The sequence below is a fragment of the Rhinopithecus roxellana genome, chromosome 13, assembly GCF_007565055.1.
Source record: "Rhinopithecus roxellana isolate Shanxi Qingling chromosome 13, ASM756505v1, whole genome shotgun sequence".
In the NCBI taxonomy this organism is placed as follows: Eukaryota; Metazoa; Chordata; class Mammalia; order Primates; family Cercopithecidae; genus Rhinopithecus; species Rhinopithecus roxellana.
This window is the reverse complement of record NC_044561.1, coordinates 123,718,169-123,736,483: the sequence shown is the minus strand read 5'-3', so window position 1 is coordinate 123,736,483 and position 18,315 is coordinate 123,718,169.

Below are 18,315 nucleotides of genomic sequence, written 5' to 3'. Positions count from 1 at the left end.
AGCCTGGGCAACAAGAGCGAAACTCCGTCTCAAAAAAGGAGAAAGCTTACTGCCTACTCCCTCCTCCTCAACTTCAAAATTTACTTCCTCTTCAAGTAAATGGACTTTAATTATAGGCGTGCCAGCACTGATAGCTGCAACAGTAAATCTCCGATCTTGGGTGAGTGAAAGATGCCAGACACCAAGAACCTCCTGCGTGATCCCATCTGTATAGAGCTCTAGAACAGGCAGAACGCACCCATGAGGAAAATACCAGAACGGTGGTTGCCAGTTGCGAGAGAGCACAACTGGGGAGGGGACAAGGGTGCTCGTTGGGGTGATGGTACGTGTTTCGTGTGAGTTTCCCAGGGCCACCGTGATAAGATACCACAAACTCAAAACAACAGAAATGTATTCTCCCTTGAAACCAGGGCCCTGCTCCCTCTGGAGGTTCTGGGGAACAATCCCTCCTTGCTTCGTCCATGATGCTTGCCTGCCATTCACCATGCTCCTTGGCTCTAGCTGCATTACCCCAATCGCTGCCTTCATCTTCCAACAGCCTTCTTCCAGTGCCTTCTTCCCTCTGTGTGTGTTCACCTCCAAATCTCCCTCTCCTTTCTCTTATGTAAACACCAGTCATTGGATTTAGAGCCCACCCTACTCCAGAATGAGCTCATCTTAAGTAGGGTTACATCTGCAAGCCCCTATTTCCAAATAAGGTCACATTCACAGGTCCCAGGGGTTGGGACTTGAACATATCTTCTTGGGGGATACAATTCAAACCACTGCATGTTTAATATCTTGGAGGGAGTCTGGGCAGTGCAGCTAGATGCATTTGTCAAAAGTAATCAAAAGTGGCTGGGCACGGTGGCTCACACTTGTAATCCCAGTACTTTGGGAGGCTGAGGCCGGTGGATCACTTGAGGTCAGGAGTTCAAGACCAGCCTGACCAACATGGTGAAACCCCATCTCTACTAAAAATACAAAAATTAGCCAGGCGCGGTGGTGGGCACCTGTAATCCCAACTGCTCAGGAGGCTGAGGCAGAAGAATCACTTGAACCCGGGAGGCAGAGGTTTCAGTGAGCAGAGATCACACCACTGTACTCTAGTCTTGGTGGCAGAGCAAAACTCCATCTCAAAAAAAAAGTAATCAAAAGTACACCTAAGAGTTGTGCAATTCACCAAATGTAAGCTTCACAGACAGAGAAACAAGTATTGGACTCTAGTTAATGACATGTACACTGACATCTTGAGGGGTATCTGCAGCTTACCCAGTTAAATGTTAAAAATAGGCCGGGCGCGGTGGCTCAAGCCTGTAATCCCAGCACTTTGGGAGGCCGAGACGGGCGGATCACGAGGTCAGGAGATCGAGACCATCCTGGCTAACACGGTGAAACCCCGTCTCTACTAAAAAATACAAAAAACTAGCCGGGCGAGGTGGCGGGCGCCTGTAGTCCCAGCTACTTGGGAGGCTGAGGCAGGAGAATGGCGTAAACCCGGGAGGCGGAGCTTGCAGTGAGCTGAGATCCGGCCACTGCACTCCAACCTGGGTGACAGAGCAAGACTCTGTCTCAAAAAAAAATAAAAAATAAAAAATAAAAATAAAAATAAAAATAAAATAAAATGGGCGGGTCATGGTGATTCTCACCTGTAATCCCAGCACTTTGGGAGGCCAAAGCGGGTGGATCACTTGAGGTCAGGAGTTCAAGACCAGCCTGGCCAACATGGTGAAACTCTGTCTCTACTAAAAATTAGCTGAACGTGGTAGCGCATGCCTGTAATCCCAGTTACTTGGAGGCCGAGGTGGGAGAATCGCTTGAACCCAGGAGATGGATGTTGCAGTGAGCCAAGATCGTGCCACTGCACTCCAGCCTGGGTGACAGAGTTGAAACTCCATCTCAAAAAAAGTAGATAAAAAAATAATAAATATAAAAAATAAAACAGATTAGTGAATAAACAGAGGGAGAGCCCCACCAGTGCCACTTTTTTTGAGAATCTATCCTGAAGAGCTCAGCATGAATATAACTCAAGCCTGCTCGTCGCCACACTTTCATTTAGGCTTTTCTTAGATAAGATCTCTGTAGCCTAGGCTCAAGTACATTGGCACCATCACAGCTCACTGCAGCCTCAACCCCCCAAACTCAGATGCCCTTCCCCCCTCTGCCTCCCAAGTAGCTGGGACCACAGGCACGTGCCACCATGCCAAGCTAATTTTATTTATTTATTTATTTGGAGACAGGGTCTGTCACTGTCACCCAGGCTAGAGTGCAGTGGCACAATCACAGCCCACTGCAACCTCAACCTCCCCAGGCTCAAGCAATCCTCACATCTCAGCCTCCCAAGTAGCTGGGACCACAGGCACGTGCCACCATGCCAGGCTAATTTTATTTATTTATTTACTTACTTATTTGGAGACAAGGTGTGTCACTGTCACCCAGGCTAGAGTGCAGTGGCACAATCACAGCTCACTGCAACCTCAACCTCCCTAGGCTCAAGCAATCCTCACATCTCAGCCTCCCAAGTAGCTGGGACTACAGGCACCTGTAGTGCCACCACACCCAGCTAATTTTTTTGCATTTTGTAGAGACAGGATTTTGCCATGTTGCCCAGGCTGGTCTCAAACTCCTGGGCTCGAGTGATCCACCTACCTCGGCTTCCCAAAGTGCTGGGATTACACGCCTGAGCAATCGTGCCCAGCCTAGTCATTTAAACATTTTAATGATGAAAACTATGGAAACCAACTCAGTGCTCAGCATTACCACCCCCGCTGGAGCACCTGGGGACTCAGCCTGAGGCTGTGGGAGGCATCGGGTGCGGGAAGCCTCTGAAATGAAGGGAAAGGTTGAACATGGTCGCGTTTGCTTTATTACAGGAAGAATTATTCCAGCTTTCATCCAGTTCTCAGGGCCAGGCTGGTGACAGCCACAGAGGTAAAGGCCCCTGGTCAGCTGGGTGCTGCGTGCCCACCAGGTGCTGACATGCATACTCAGACCCCTCAAGAGGAAAGGGTGGCCTCCTTAACCAGGAAGCCGGCGCTGGTCCCAGCCCTGCTGCCCAGAACGTGAGCAGCTGGGCCTCTGTTTCCTGGGCACTTATGCTGTGCCAGGCACTGCCCGAGGGGGTCGTTTTTCTTCATATATTTATTCCCTTCTCTTCTGGTACCTGCCATCCACCTCTTCTCACCCCCACTCAAAGGCAGCCATTCTGTCACTTTGTGTCTTTTTGCTGGAATATGTCCCTGCAAAACACACGTGGCTACTTTGTGCATGAACACTTGTGTTAAGGGTTTTGTGGCTGTGGCTCATCCACGGTCCTTTCTGTGAGCAGTCCCCAGTCTCAGCCGCCCAGTCCCTGGGGTAGACACCCAAGTGACCCCCAACTTGCCCCACCACAGATAAGGTGAGCTGCTGCCTCCTTGCACCCTCCAGGGCTGGCGTGAGGATGTCTCTGGGACTTTGGCTTGGGAATGGGTTGTAGGGGATGGGGGGACTAATCTGACAAAGTACCAGGTGCTCTACAGAAAGGCTGTCCCCTCTCCACTCACACCAGCTGTGCCCAGGTGTTTTATATCCCGTATCTTCCAGCACCACTTGATACTATTCACCTTTTTCTTTTTTTTTTTTTTTTTTTTTTTTTTTTGGAGACAGAGTCTTGCTCTGTCACCCAGGCTGGAGGGCAGTGGTGCAATCTCAGCTCACTGCAACCTCCACATCCTAGATTCAAGCGATTCTCCTGCCTCAGCCTCCCAAGTAGCTGGGACTACAAGTGCCCACCACTATGCCTGGCTAATTAGTAGAGATGAGGTTTCACCATGTTGACCAGGCTGGTCTCAAACTCCTGACCTCAGGTGATCTACCTGCCTTGGCCTCCCAAAGTGCTGGGATTTCAGGTGTGCACCACCACACCTGGCACTATTTACCTTTTACGTTATTATTTCTTTTTAATTTTGAAATACTTTTAGACTTAAAGTCACAAATACTTCAAATATTTCCCAAATGTTTTCATTTTACTACATTTGATGTATCATATCCTCCTCTCTCTCTCTCTCCCCCCCGCCCCACACACACACACGTGCACACATGTGGTTTTTTGTTTGCTTTTTGAGACAGGGTCTCTCTGTCACCTTTTTAATTAGCCAGGCGTGGTGTTGCACACCTGTAGCCCCAGCTACTCAGGAGGCTGAGGTGGGAGGATCGCTTGAATCCAGGAGGTTGAGGCTGCAGTGAGCAGGTATCATGCCACTGTACTCCCTCCTGGGTGACAGAGCGAGACTGCCATCTCCAAAGAAAAAAACAAAACAAAAAGATGTCTGCAGTTGGGCATGGTGGCTCATGCCTGTAATCCCAGCACTTTGGGAGGCCAAGGCGGGTGGATCATGAGGCCAGGAGTTCGAGACCAGCCTGGCCAACATAGTGAAACCCTGACTCTACTAAAAATAAAAAAATTAACTGGGTGTGGTGGTGGGCGCCTGTAATCCCAGCTACTCGGGAGGCTGAGACAGGGGAATCACTTGAACCCAGGAGGCAGAGGTTGCAGTGAGCCGAGATCATGCCACTGCACTCCAGCCTGGGCAACACAGCAAGACTCTGTGTCAATAAATACATAAATAAATAAATAATGTGAACTGTAAATGTGAGTTATTTAATTTAAAATTTTCTAGACCAGCCTGTGCAACATAGTGAGACCCCACCTCTATGAAAAAATTTAAAAATTAACTGGACATAGTGGTGCCTGCCTGTAGTCTCAGATAGTTGGGAGGCTGAGGCAGGAGGATTGTTTGAGCCCAGGAGTTCAAGGCTCCAGTGAGCCATGACTGCACTCCAGCCTAGGCAACAGAGCAAGACCTTGTCTCTAAAAATAAATATATATATATTTTTTTTTGAGACAAAGTTTTGCACTTGATGTCCAGGCTGTACTGCAATGGCACTATCTCGGCTCACCGCAACCTCGGTCTCCTGGACTCAAGCGATTCTCCTGTCTCAGCCTCCCAAGTAGCTGGGATTACAGGCATGCGCCACCACACCTGGCTAATTATGTATTTTTAGTAGAGATGGGGTTTCTCCATGTTGGCCAGGCTGGTCTCAAACTCCCGACCTCAGGTGATCCATCCGCCTCAGCCTCCCAAAGTGCTGGGATTACAGGTGTGAGCCACTGTGCCTGGCTTCTTTTTTTTTTTTTTTTTTTTTTTAATTAAATTTTTGAGACAGAGTCTCACTCTGTCACCCAGGCTGGAGTGCAGTGGTGCTATCTCAGCTCACTGCAACCTCCACCTCCTAGGTTCAAGCTATTCTCCTGACTCAGTCTCCTGAGTAGCTGGAATTACAGGCGCCCACTATCACGCCTGGCTAATTTTTTTTTGTATTTTTAATAGAGACAGTGTTTCACCATGTTGGCCAGGCTGGTCTCAAACTCATGACCCCAGGTGTTCCACCTGCCTTGGCCTCCCAGAGTGCTCGGATTACAAACGTGAGCCACTGCGCCCAGCCAAGGGTTGTAGTTCTTACAGTCTTTCTTTATCAGGCATATAAGCATGAGACTCCCCTCTTCATGGTTTTCATTCTGACAACTGTCACAGATTTTTTTATTGTGGTAAAATATTTAACAGAATATTTATCATTTTTACCATTAAGTGTAAAATTCAGTGGCATTAAATACATTCATACCAGGCACAGTGGCTCACACCCTCACACCTGTAATCCCAGGACTTTGGGAGGCCAAGGCGGGAGAATTACTTGAGCCCAAGTGTTCAAGACCAGCCTGGGCAACATAGCGATACCCCCATCTCTACCAAAAAAAAAAAAGAAAAAAAAAAGAAAAAAAAAGAAAAATCAGCCACTCAGGAGACTGAGGTGGGAGAATCACTTGGGCACGGGAGGTCGAAGCTGCAGCGAGCTAGGATTGCACCACTGCAGTCCAGCCTGGGCAACAGAGTAAGACCTTGTCACAAAAAAAAAAAGAAAAGAAAAGAAAAGAAAAATCACAATGCTGTATACTTGTCATCACTCTCTGTATCCAAAACTTTTCTATCATCCTCGACACAAACTCTGTCCTCATTCAACAATTCCCCCCTCTCTCCAGGTAACCTCTATTTTCCATCTCTCAGAATCTACCCATCCCAGGTATCTCATACAACATTGTCCTTGTGTGTCTGACTTCTTTCACTGAGCACAGTGTTTTCCAGGCCCATCGGTGTTGTGGTCTGTGTTGGAATTTTCTTCCTGGGACAAAACAAGGCCTGTCTTGACTCCAGGGCTGCCCCCGATCCCCCACACCCACTTGCCTCTCCCCTCCGCAGGCCTCGGCGCTTCTGTCTGTAGGAAGGGGAGGGCTGGGCAGCCTGCTGGGCTGGTCACCTGCCACCTTGCCGTCAGCGCCTTCCCTCGCGTTAAGTTCACCCAGAAAACCGAAACCCCTGAACGCTGCAACAGGGACTCTCCCACAGGGAACGGGTTACAGAGACGACGGTGGAGGCAGAGGCCGAACGGGATGTGGAGGACGCTCCGAGAAAGAAAGCGCAGCTGCAAAGAGCCATTGCCACCTCTAAGCTGGAAGGGCTGGTAGGGTTGCTGTAGCCCAGGGCCTGCGTCATTCCGCAAAGCCGGAGGCACAGGGGCCTGTCCCGGGGCGCTCTCCGACTGGGGCCTCCCGTTGGCCAATAGGAACTCATCTGACCGGAGCCTGGGAAAGGCGCCGCAGGGTCAGCTCTGGGGCAGACAGAACAGAGCTGCAGAGGGCGGGGCTTGGATCGGAAAGCAAAGAGCGCCAGCCCCCGCCCGACAGACCCTCCCTCCCTGGTCAGCTCCTACCAGGCAGCCCCCACTGTGGCTCCAGCCCTGGCTTCTCGGACCCAGCTTCCTTCTGTCCCGCTGGCCTAGGGCGGAGCGCCTCCAGCTGTGGCCAATGCCTCACCTGGCCTTTCTGCGTCTCGGCTCATCCGTCATCTCTGTAAGCAATGCCTATATCCCATCCCTTCTGTCTGAAATGCCTAGGTGGTCTCCCCCTTCCAGACTGGCCCCCAGTGAGACACCAGTGGTGCTGTCGTTTACAGAGTGGCCACAGTGCTACCATGAGACGTTAGTGGATGGCTGAGTCATGAACCAGAAAGGAGGGCAGAAATGAGGTGAGATGGGTCCCCAAGGCAGGGCCACTCCGTGGTAAGTGCAGAATCTCAAGGCAGACCCCGAGCTTTACAGAGAGGTTGAGTGGTCACAATCAGGCCTGCAGCTCAGCCAGTGGTTGGGCTCCATGTGGCACTGGGCCAAAGAAATCAGCCTCCACTGAGGGTCTCCTGTGTGCCCAGCCGTATTTCCACATCAACCCCATCTCAGTTTGCAGGGCTCGCCGTAACAGAGGACTACAGACTGTGTGGTTTGAACAACAGAGATTGTTGTCAAGGTGTGAGTGGGGCTGGTTTCTCCCACAGCCTCTCTCCGAGGCTTGCAGATGGCCGCCGCCTTGCTCTGGGCTCACATGGCTCTCCCTGTGTTTGTGTCTGTGTCCAAATTTCCTCTTCCTATGAAGACAACCATTATATTGGATTAGGGTCCACCCTAATGATCTCATTTTTACTTAATTACCTCTTTTTTTTTTTTTCGAAGAGGGAGCTTCACTTTGTGGGCCAGGCTGGAGTGCAGTGGCGCGATCTCGGCTCACTGCAACCCCTGCCTCCTGGTTTCCAGCAATTCTCCTGCCCCAGCCTCCCGGGTAGCTAGGATTACAGATGTGCACCACCATGCCCGCCTACTTTTTGTATTTTTCGTAGAGATAGGGTTTCACCATGTTGGCCAGGCTGGTCTCAAACTCCTGACCTCAAGTAATCTGCCCTCCTCGACCTCCCAAAGTGCTGGGATTACAGGTGTGAACCATTGTGCCTAGCCACTTAATTACCCCTTTAAAGGCCTTATTTCCAAATACAGTAATAGTCGGAGGTACTGGGGGTTAGAATCTCAACATAATGATTTGGAGGGGTCATCATTCAGCCTATGGCACCCCCCAGTTTCACAAAGTGGGCATTATCGGCCCTGTTTTCCAAATGAGGAAACTGAGGCCCAGACAGTGGCTCGCTCAAGGCCACCCAGAGCTGGGTCTCCTCAGGTCCAGGGCTCCCCACTCCCCACACCATGAGCAGGGCTGCCGCTCCACCTGCCAGCCCAGGGAATCTTCTGTCACTCTCTGTGACTGCCACAGACCCTGGGAAATGGATTCCAATCCCTCCCTTCCTTTCGCTCTGCTGTGTGTAATAAGATGATGACCCACCATTTATTGGCCCTTTCCTACATGCAAGGCTCTTCTGCTAGCATTTCATATGCACACAGGACACGGCTCCTCTAGCTCTGCTCAAGCCTCCTCAGAGACACCCTCCCCACACACCCCACTTGCAACAATGCCTCAATCCACACCAACACACCTCCTGCTTTATTTTCCTTTGTAGTGTCATCAATACCTGAAATTAGGCTGGGTACGGTGGCTCATGCCTGTAATCCCAGCACTTAGCACTTTGGGAGGCCGAGGTGGGTGAATTACTTGAGGACAGGAGTTCGAGACCAGTCTGGGCAACATGGCAAAATCTCACCTCTACTAAAATACAAAAATTAGCCAACGTGGTGGTGTGTACCTGGAGTCCCAGTTACTTGGCAGGCTGAGGCATGAGAATCGCTGGAACCCAGTAGGCGGAGGCTGCAGTGACCAAGATGGCACCACTGCACTCCAACCTGGGTGACAGAGTGAGACTCTGTCTCAAAAATAAATAAATAAATAAAAATAATACCTGAAATTATGTCATATGCATACTTATTAGTTTGTTGTGTTCTCTGCACTAGACTGTAAGCTCCAGGAGGGAAGGACCTAGGCCTCATCCCCTGCTGTATCCCTGGCACCTATTTGAGACTGTCAATCACTGACATCTTAGGTGCTCAATGTTGTTTCAATAAATTATTAAATAAATTAATCCTTTCACCGAGACCTCACCAATAATCTGTAACACAGGCCTTAGGATCTTTATTTTATTTTATCTTTTTGAGATGGAGTCTTGCTCTGTCACCCAGGCTGGAGTACAGTGGCATGATCTCAGCTCACTGCAACCTCTGCCTCCCAGGTTCAAGCGATTCTCCTGCCTCAGCCTCCCGAGTAGCTAGGATTACAGGCACACGCCACCATGCCCAGCTAATTTTTGTATTCTTAGTAGAGACAGGGTTTCACCATATTGGCCAGGCTGGTCTTGAACTCTTGACCTCGTGATCTGCCCACCTCAGCCTCCCAAAGTTCTGGAATTACAGGCATGAGCCACTGCACCTGGTCTAGGATCCTTGTTTTACAGAAGAAGAAAGCGAGGCTCAGAGAAAGTTCCAAATCCACCCAGGCTCACCCAGCTAGTAAATAGTGAAGCCAGAATTGGAACTCAAGTCTATGCTTGCAACCTCCACACTCAGGCCACCTCCTTGCCTTGACCTTCCTTCCAAATCTCTCCCTGCTCTGTGCCTTCCCAAACCACCCTCACACAATTGCCCCGAACCTCTCTTATTCTAGAAATTCCCAATACGTAGCCAAGTTGGACTGCAGTATCCCTTTGTGCCAGCAGGTGTCACCAGAGAATCCTGAAAGCCATAGTCCGCGGTCTTGCACTCCAGAGCACAGATAAAACTCTCATTTACTTAATCACTTTTAAGGATATTTCCAAGATTTTGCTCCACAAAGGAAGGTGCAACTGCATCCTGGCACCTGTGTTCATGTGAGAATTTCCCTGGGAATGGATTCCTCAAAATGCAATTGCAAAAGAGGAAAAAAAGCTTTAAATTGCATAGATTTAAAGATTTGCTAAGCCTGGTTTACAACTGAGAAATATGAGACCCAGAGAGGGGACATGGGTGACTCACGGGCACACAGCTAGTTAGTGGAAAGGCCAGATTTAGAACTAGTAGCACTAGCTCCTCTGGGCCAGACGCAGTGGCTCACACCTGTAATCCCAGCACTTTGGAAGGCCAAGATGGGCAAATCACTTGAGCCTAAGAGTTTGAGACCAGCGTGGTAGAGTGAGACCTTGTCTCTAAAAAGGTACAGAAAAAAAGTCAGCCAGGCATGGTGGTACACACCTGTAATCCTAGCACTTTTGGAGACCAAGGTGGGCAGATCACTTGAGTCCTGGAGTTTGAGATCAGCCTGGGCAACATAGTGAGACCATGTCTCTATAAAAAATACATACATATATATGTAATATATGTATGTATTTATATATTTTATTTTATTTTAATAAAATACATATTTATATATTTTATTTATATATGTATTTATATATTATACATATATACCATATATATGATATATGATATTTTATATATCATATATTATATTATATGTAATTATATATTATTATATATATAACTGGAACTGCAGATGTGTGCCACCACACCTGGAGATATATATATTTTTTATATATATCTCTATATATGGTGGAGATATATATATAAATATATAGAGATATATATGAATATATATATATCTCCAGGTGTGGTGGCACACATCTGCAGTTCCAGTTACTCAGGAGACTGAGGTGGGAGGACTGCTAGAGCCCAAGAGGTCAAGGCTGCAGTGAGCCGTGATCACACCACTGCACTCCAGCCTGGGTGACAGAGTGAGACCCTGTCTCAGAAAAAAAAACCTATGTTGACTTCTAGTCAACATAGTACTGGTAGTTCTAGCTAGTCAACGTAATACTGATAGTTCTAGCTAGAGCAATTAGGAGTGAAAAAGAAATCAAAGCCATTCAAACTGAAAAGAAGTAGTAAAATAATCTCTGCTCTCCGATGATACAATCTTATATGTAGAAACCCTAAAAATTTCACAAACTAAGAAAAGACTGTTAGAATTAATAAATAAATTGAGCAAAGTAGCAAGATACAAAGTCAGCACAAAAATCAGTTACTTTTCTCTACACTGACAGCGTTCTGAAACAAAAATTATAAAAACAATTTCATTTACAATAGCATCAAAAAGAAGAAAATCCTTAGGAATTAATCCAAAAAGTGAAAAACTTTTACAATGAAAACTACAAAACAGGCCAGGCTTGGTGGCTCCTGCCCGTAATCCCAGCACTTTGGGAGGCCAAGGTGGGCAGATCACCTGAGATCAGGAGTTCAAGACCAGCCTGGCCAACAAGATGAAACCCCGCCTCTGCTAAAAATACAAAAAATTAGCCAGGCGTGGTGGCACTCACCTGTAGTCCCAGCTACTTGGGAGGCTGAGGCAGGGGATTCACTTGAACCTGGGAGGCGGAGGTTGCAATGAACCGAGATCATGCCACTGCACTCCAGCCTGGGTGACAGAGCAAAATTCCATCTCCAAAATAATAATAATAATAATTAGTGTTGGTGTAGAGAAATTGGAACCCTTGTGCACTGTTGGAATATAAAATGGAACAGCCAGGCCGGACATGGTAGCTCATGCCTATAATCCCAAGACTTTGGGAGGCCAAGGCAGTTGGATCACTTGAGGTCAGGAGTTCAAGACCAGCCTGGCCAACATGGTGAAACCTGTCTCTACTAAAATGCGAAAATTAGCTGGGCATGGTGGCACATACCTGTAATCCCAGCTACTCAGGTAGCTGAGTCAGGAGAATGGCTTGAACCTGGGAGGCAGAGGTTGCAGTGAGCCGAGATCACACCACTGCACTCCAGCCTGGGCAGCAAAAGGGAAACTCTGTCTCAAAAAAACAAACAAATAAATAAAATTTAAAAATGGAACATCCAGAGTGGAAAACAATATGGCTGTTCTTCAACAAATTAAACACAGAAATTACCGTATGATCCAGCAGTTCCACTTCTGAGTATATACCCAAAAGAGCTGAAAGCAAGATCTTGAAGAAATATTTGTACACCCATAATCATTAGCAACAGTATTTACGATAGCTAAAAAGTGGACACAACCTGAGTGTCCATCATCATTGATCACAAATGAACAAACAAGCAAAATGTGGTCCTTCAACCTTAAAACGGAAGTTCTGACTCAAGCTATAACGTGAATGAGAGAGAGAGAGAGAGACAGAAGAGAGAGAGAGAGAGAGAGAAGAAAAGAGAGAAGAGGAGAGAAGGGAAGAGAAGAAGAAAGGTCGGCTGCTTTTAAAATGAGCTGACCCTGAGCCAGGCTTCTAGGAAACAGAAGTGACTCAGCAGAGGCCCCACCCTCAATTCGCATAGGGAGACATTCCGGGGCAGCCTCCTGCTGACGTGTCTCAGCACATAATCACAAAGAGCCAATCACGCATGAGTCAGAAGCAGTTGTATCCCTAAGTCATAAAGCAGCAGCTGGGCCCAAGATTCCTGGCATCCTTCCAATCCCACCTCCCCCGCCCTAGTTACCCAGGAGCAAAAGAAGCAGAGGGAAGCAACACAGCACAGCGTGACTACGTGCTTGATCTGTCTCTTCCTAATGGGCATACAGGTTGGTTCCAGTTTCCAGCGATCCTAAACACACTTGGCTGGACCTCCCGGTGCCTACAGAGGTGGGATTTTGCAACATAGGTGGGGGGAAATGGAACTGCTAGGACGAATTGTACATCCACGGGAGCTCCATTGCAACAGAAAAAGGCATGCCTCTTCAGTTTACTTACAGGTCAAGATTTCTTTTTTTTTTTTTTTGAGACGGAGTCTCGCTCTGCCACCCAGGCTGGAGTGCTGTGGCCGGATCTCAGCTCACTGCAAGCTCCGCCTCCCAGGTTCACGCCATTCTTCTGCCTCAGCCTCCTGAGTAGCTGGGACTACAGGCGCCCGCCACCTCACCCGGCTAATTTTTTGTATTTTTTTTAGTAGAGACGGGGTTTCACCGTGTTAGCCAGGATGGTCTCGATCTCCTGACCTCGTGATCCGCCCATCTCGGCCTCCCAAAGTCCTGGGATTACAGGCTTGAGCCACCATGCCCAGCCCAGGTCAAGATTTCTAACCTTGGCCCCACTGACATCCTGGACTGGGTCATTCTTTATTGTTTGGCTGTGGGGGGGACTGTCCTCTGTAGGATGTTTAGCAGCATCTGTGGCTTCTACCCACTAGATGCCAGTAAATCACCACCCCCAGTTGTGACAACCAAAAATTTCTCCAGACATTGCCAAATGTCCCCTGGGAGTCAAAATCACCCCAGACTGAGAACCACTGCGGTAACTGTACAGAGCCTATAAGGAGGATTTCTAAGCACAGATTCTTTAAACAGATTTTATGTGTTATTGACTTTCTTCTCTTTGGGCAGAAGAGAAGGGGTGCAATGACATTGATAGTCACTAGTTTAAGAATACGAGATGTCCCTTGCAAGCAGACTCAGAGAAAAAAAAAAGGGGTCTCAGGTCCTAATTGGGATAAATAATAAGATTTGAATCTGAACAATAGAAATTAAATTATAGGCCAGGTACAGTGGCTCACGCCTCTAATCCCACCACTTTGGGAGGCCGAGGCAGGCAGATCACGAGGTCAGGAGATCAAGACCATCCTGGCCAACATGGTGAAACCCCATCTCTACTAAAAAAAAATTACAAAAATTAGCTGGGTGTGGTGGCGTGCACCTGTAGTCCCAGCTACTCGGGAGGCTGAGGCAGGAGAATCGCTTGAACCTGGGAGGCGGAAGTATCGGTGAGCCAAGATCACGCCATTGCACTCCAGCATGGGCAATAAGAGCCAAACTCCATAGGAAAGGAAAGGAAAGGAGAAAGGAGAAAGGAAAGGAATTAAATTATAACATTGCACCAATGTGACATTTTCTGATCTTAAAAACTATACAGAGTTCCTGTAAGAGAATGTCTTTGTTCTTAAGAAATACACACTGGGCCGGGCGCTGTGGCTCAAGCCTGTAATCCCAGCACTTTGGGAGGCCGAGACGGGCGGATCACGAGGTCAGGAGATCGAGACCATCCTGGCTAACACGGTGAAACCCCATCTCTACTAAAAAATACAAAAAACGAGCCGGGCGAGGTGGCGGGCGCCTGTAGTCCCAGCTACTCGGGAGGCTGAGGCAGGAGAATGGCATAAACCCAGGAGGCAGAGCTTGCAGTGAGCTGAGAACCGGCCACTGCACTCCAGCCTGGGCGACAGAGCGATACTCTGTCTCAAAAAAAAAAAAAAAAAAAGAAATACACACTGAAGAATTTAGGCTAAAAAGGCATTATGATGTAACTGACTCTCCAATGGTTCCGAAAAATAGTACACACAGAGAAACAGAAGGATAAATCACGTGTAGCAAAATGTTGATAATTAGGGTATTGAGAGTTTATTGTACTGTTCTTGCAACTTTTCTGTAAATTTGAAAAAAAATTTGAATTATTTTTTAAAGGCATTTTTTAGAAACTCACCTATGTTTTGTTCTAGTTTTTACAGCATAGTTTTAATGTGTCATTCCCACCTGCTCCCAGGAAAAGGAAACACATCATTGTATGATTGTGCTCAGGATCTAGGCACAATCAGGGCACAGTCCCAAGAGGCTTCCAGAAACAGATTCTCAATATAAGCGTGGCAGGCAGGAATATCTCTTGAGTATTTGTAAAATGCCTGGAAAGAAATTCCACCAAACATTAACAGTGGGTGGTCATGGTCCTGTTGTCTATTGTCTCCGCTCTGTAACCACCCTCTCCCTGCACCTGCCCCTCCCCAGTTTTGTTCAAAGGTCTACCCCTTCCCCAGGCAGCCCAGGTGCCTCAGGGAAGTGACCCCATTCCCTGCCCCACCTTGGAGGGCCGGATAAGTCAAAGGGTAATCTTATCCCTCTGCTAGTGAGTACAAATGAGGTCTGTGGGCCAACAAGGAGCAAGGAGCAATTTCCTGGAAGCCCTGGGCTGATGTTTGACTTGCTCTGAGATAGAATAAATGGGAGAAAGAGACTTTATGGGACATCTGGGCCTAGGGCTCCTAGATGCTGTGCTGAAAACACCGCGGACAGAAGCTAGTCTAACCTTCTGGATGATAAGAGCCCAGATGCAGCACTGAGATGCCGCAGCCAACAACCAGCTATCTGAATCCCATCTGAATCCCATGTCACCATGAATGAGGCCACCTTGGCCTGGGCAGCACAGCTGAAAGCCAGAAGCAGCCACATGCACAAGCCCAGGTGAAACCCACAGAGGAACCACCAGCCAACACATAGAATTGCAAGCAGTAACAACTCAGTGTTCTTAAGCAACTAAGATTAAGACAACAATTTAAAAATGAACCAGGCCCGGCTAGGTGCGGTGACTCACGCCTGTAATCCCAGCACTTTGGGAGGCCGAGGCTGGCAGATCACCTGAGGTTGGGAGTTCGAGACCAGCCTGACCAACATGGAGAAACCCCGTCTCTACTGAAAATACAAAATTAACCAGGCATGGTGGTGCATGCCTGTAATCCCAGCTACTCGGGAGGCTGAGGTAAGGTTATAACATGGCCTGGCATGCAGTAAGTGCTCAATAAATGTTCACCATTATTGTTGATCATGCATTTCCGATCTCGTCCCCTATGCCATTCACTATGAGGGCTCGTGATGACAGGCAAGAAACAAGTAATTTACTAGGGAAATAATTGGGGAACTCTCAGGAACACCAGGATGGCTAGAGAGCCTAGGAAAGCAGTTTGGACACTGGAGGCCAAAAAGAAGGACTCGTGCCTGCCATGTGTGCGGCAGAAGCTTCCGAGTATCAACTATTAATAATATTTTCCTTTCTTATTATTAATAGAACCCCAGCTTTTTAGTTGGTCTCCACAGAGGACAACTACATTCTCTAGCCTCCTGTACAGCAGAGAGTGCCATGTGACTAAGACCAAGTTCTAACCAGTGGGATCAAAGCAGGGAAATGTTGCCTTCTTTGCCCCTTCCTGCTGGCTGGAATATGACACAATGGCTGGAGCATGAGCGACCTTCTTGGGCCCTGAGGTGGAAGCCACCTGTTGGTTGACTGACCAGATGGTGGAGTGACCAGATAGAAGGGGCCTGGTGATTGTGGATTCTGCCACACTACCTCTGGTCCCCTATATCTACGTGAAAGGAAAAGAAATGTCTGCCATGTTTGTGCGTGTGCGTCTGTGTAGTGTGTGTGTGTCTGCCAAGTTTGTGTGTGTGTCTGTGTAGTGTGTGTGTGTCTGCCAAGTTTATGTGTGCGTCTGTGTAGTGTGTGTGTGTCTGCCAAGTTTGTGTGTGTGTCTGTGTAGCGTGTGTGTCTGCCATGTTTGTGTGTGTGTTTCTGTGTAATGTGTGCGTGTGTGTGTGTCTGCCATGTTTAAGCCACTATAACTTTGGGATATCTGTGGCTTATAGTCAAATCTAATCCAAACAAATGCACCTCTATGTCGCCCTCACAGATAAGAACATCGATGCAAGGGAACCGCAGTTGTGGCCATAACACAAAGATAGCTTCAACCACCACCACCATGGATTGAGCTCGGCCCCACCCTTCGTGGCCTCCTGGCCTTTTATTGCCCGCTAATTCCTCTGGATTCCTAATGACTCCCATTCCCTGCATGCACATCAGGTACAGTCACACCTCCTGACCTTTACTCTTGCCATACCCACTGTCCAACTTCCCTACCTTATCTTTTGTTTTGTTTTGTTTTTTGAGACGGAGTCTTGCTCTGTCACCCAGGCTGGAGATTAGTAGCGCAATCTCGGTTCACTGTAACCTCTGCCTTCTGGGTTCAAGCCATTCTCCTGCCACAGCCTCCCCAGTAGTTGAGATTACGGGCCCAGGCACGTGCCACCACGCCCAGCTAATTTTTGTGTTTTTAGTAGAGATGGGGTTTCCCCATGTTAGCCAGGCTGGTCTCGAACTCCTGGCCTCAAGTAATCCACCCGCCTCGGTCTCCCAAAGTGCTGGGATCACAGGTGTGAGCCACCACACCTGGCCCCTTACCTTACCTTTTCTCTTTGGTAAAAACATTGGACAAGTTGGCCGGGTGCAGTGGCTCATGCCTGTAATCCCAGCACTTTGGGAGGCCGAGACAGGCGGATCACAAGGTCAGGAGACTGAGACCATCCTGGCTAACACAGTGAAACCCCGTCTCTACTAAAAATACAAAAAAAGTAGCTGGGCGAGGTGGCGGGCGCCTATAGTCCCAGCTACTCGGGAGGCTGAGGCAGGAGAATGGCATGAACCCCAGAGGCGGAGGTTACAGTGAGCCAAGATCGTGCCACTGCATTCCAGCCTGGGCGACAGAGCGAGATTCCGTCTCAAAAAAACAAAAAAAAAACATTGGACAAGTTAACTTCTCTGAGCCTCAGTTTCCTCTTCTGGAAAATGGGGCCAAATAGCAAGTTGTATGCAAAGTGCCTGACACAGAGTAACAGCCACCTTCAAACACAGTTCCCCACACCTTTCTCCCTGGTCCTTCCCTGATCTCAGGCCCCACACTCTGCAAGCAAGAAAAAATATAGCAAAATAAAAACAGAGAATCCAGGCCGGGTATGGTGGCTCATGCCTGTAATCCCAGCACTTTGGGAGGCTGAGGCGGGCGGATCACCTGAGGTCGGGAGTTCAAGACCAGCCTGAACAACATGGAGAAACCCCGTCTCTACTAAAAAATACAAAATCAGCTGGGCGTGGTGGTGCATGCCTATAATCCCAGGTAGTCGGGAGGCTGAGGCAGGAGAAGTGCTTGAACCCAGGAGGCAGAGGTTGTTGTGAGCCAAGATTGTGCCATTACACTCCAGCCTGAGCAAAAAGAGTGAAACTCTGTCTCAAAAAAAAAAAAAAACCAGAATCCATTGGATTCCTATAACAGTGAAGTTCAAAGGAGAGTTTCAGTTCAGGTAAGGTTTGTTCTAGTGGCTCAGTGCTAACCATAATAGCTAAAATTTATTGAAGGTGGGTGTAGTGGCTCACACCTGTAATACCAGCACTTTGGGAGGCCAAGGCAGGTGGATCACTTGGGGTCAGGAGTTTGAGACCAACCTGGCCAACATGACAAAACCCCATCTCTACTAAAAATACAAAAATTAGCCGGGTGTGGTGACGGGCAGTTCTAATCCCAGCTACTTGGGAGGCTGAGGTAGGAGAATCACTTGTACCCCGGAGGTGGAGGTTGCAGTGAGCCAAGATCGAGCCATTGCACTCCAGCCCAGGTGACAGAGCGAGACTCTGTCTCAAAAAAATAAAATAAAATTTATTGAGGGTTTACAATATGCCAGGCACTTCTAACAACTATGTATGTATTAACTTGTTTATCTTCATAACAACCTTATAAAGCAGGCATTCTGCTAGGATCCCCATTTTTACAGGAGGAAACTGACATCCTAACAGAGTAAATAATTTGCCCATAGTCACACAGCACACAAGTGATAGAGCTGAGACTTAACCTAAGTCTGTCTGACTGGAAAGGTAGGGCTGCTTTCAGGTGAAGCTT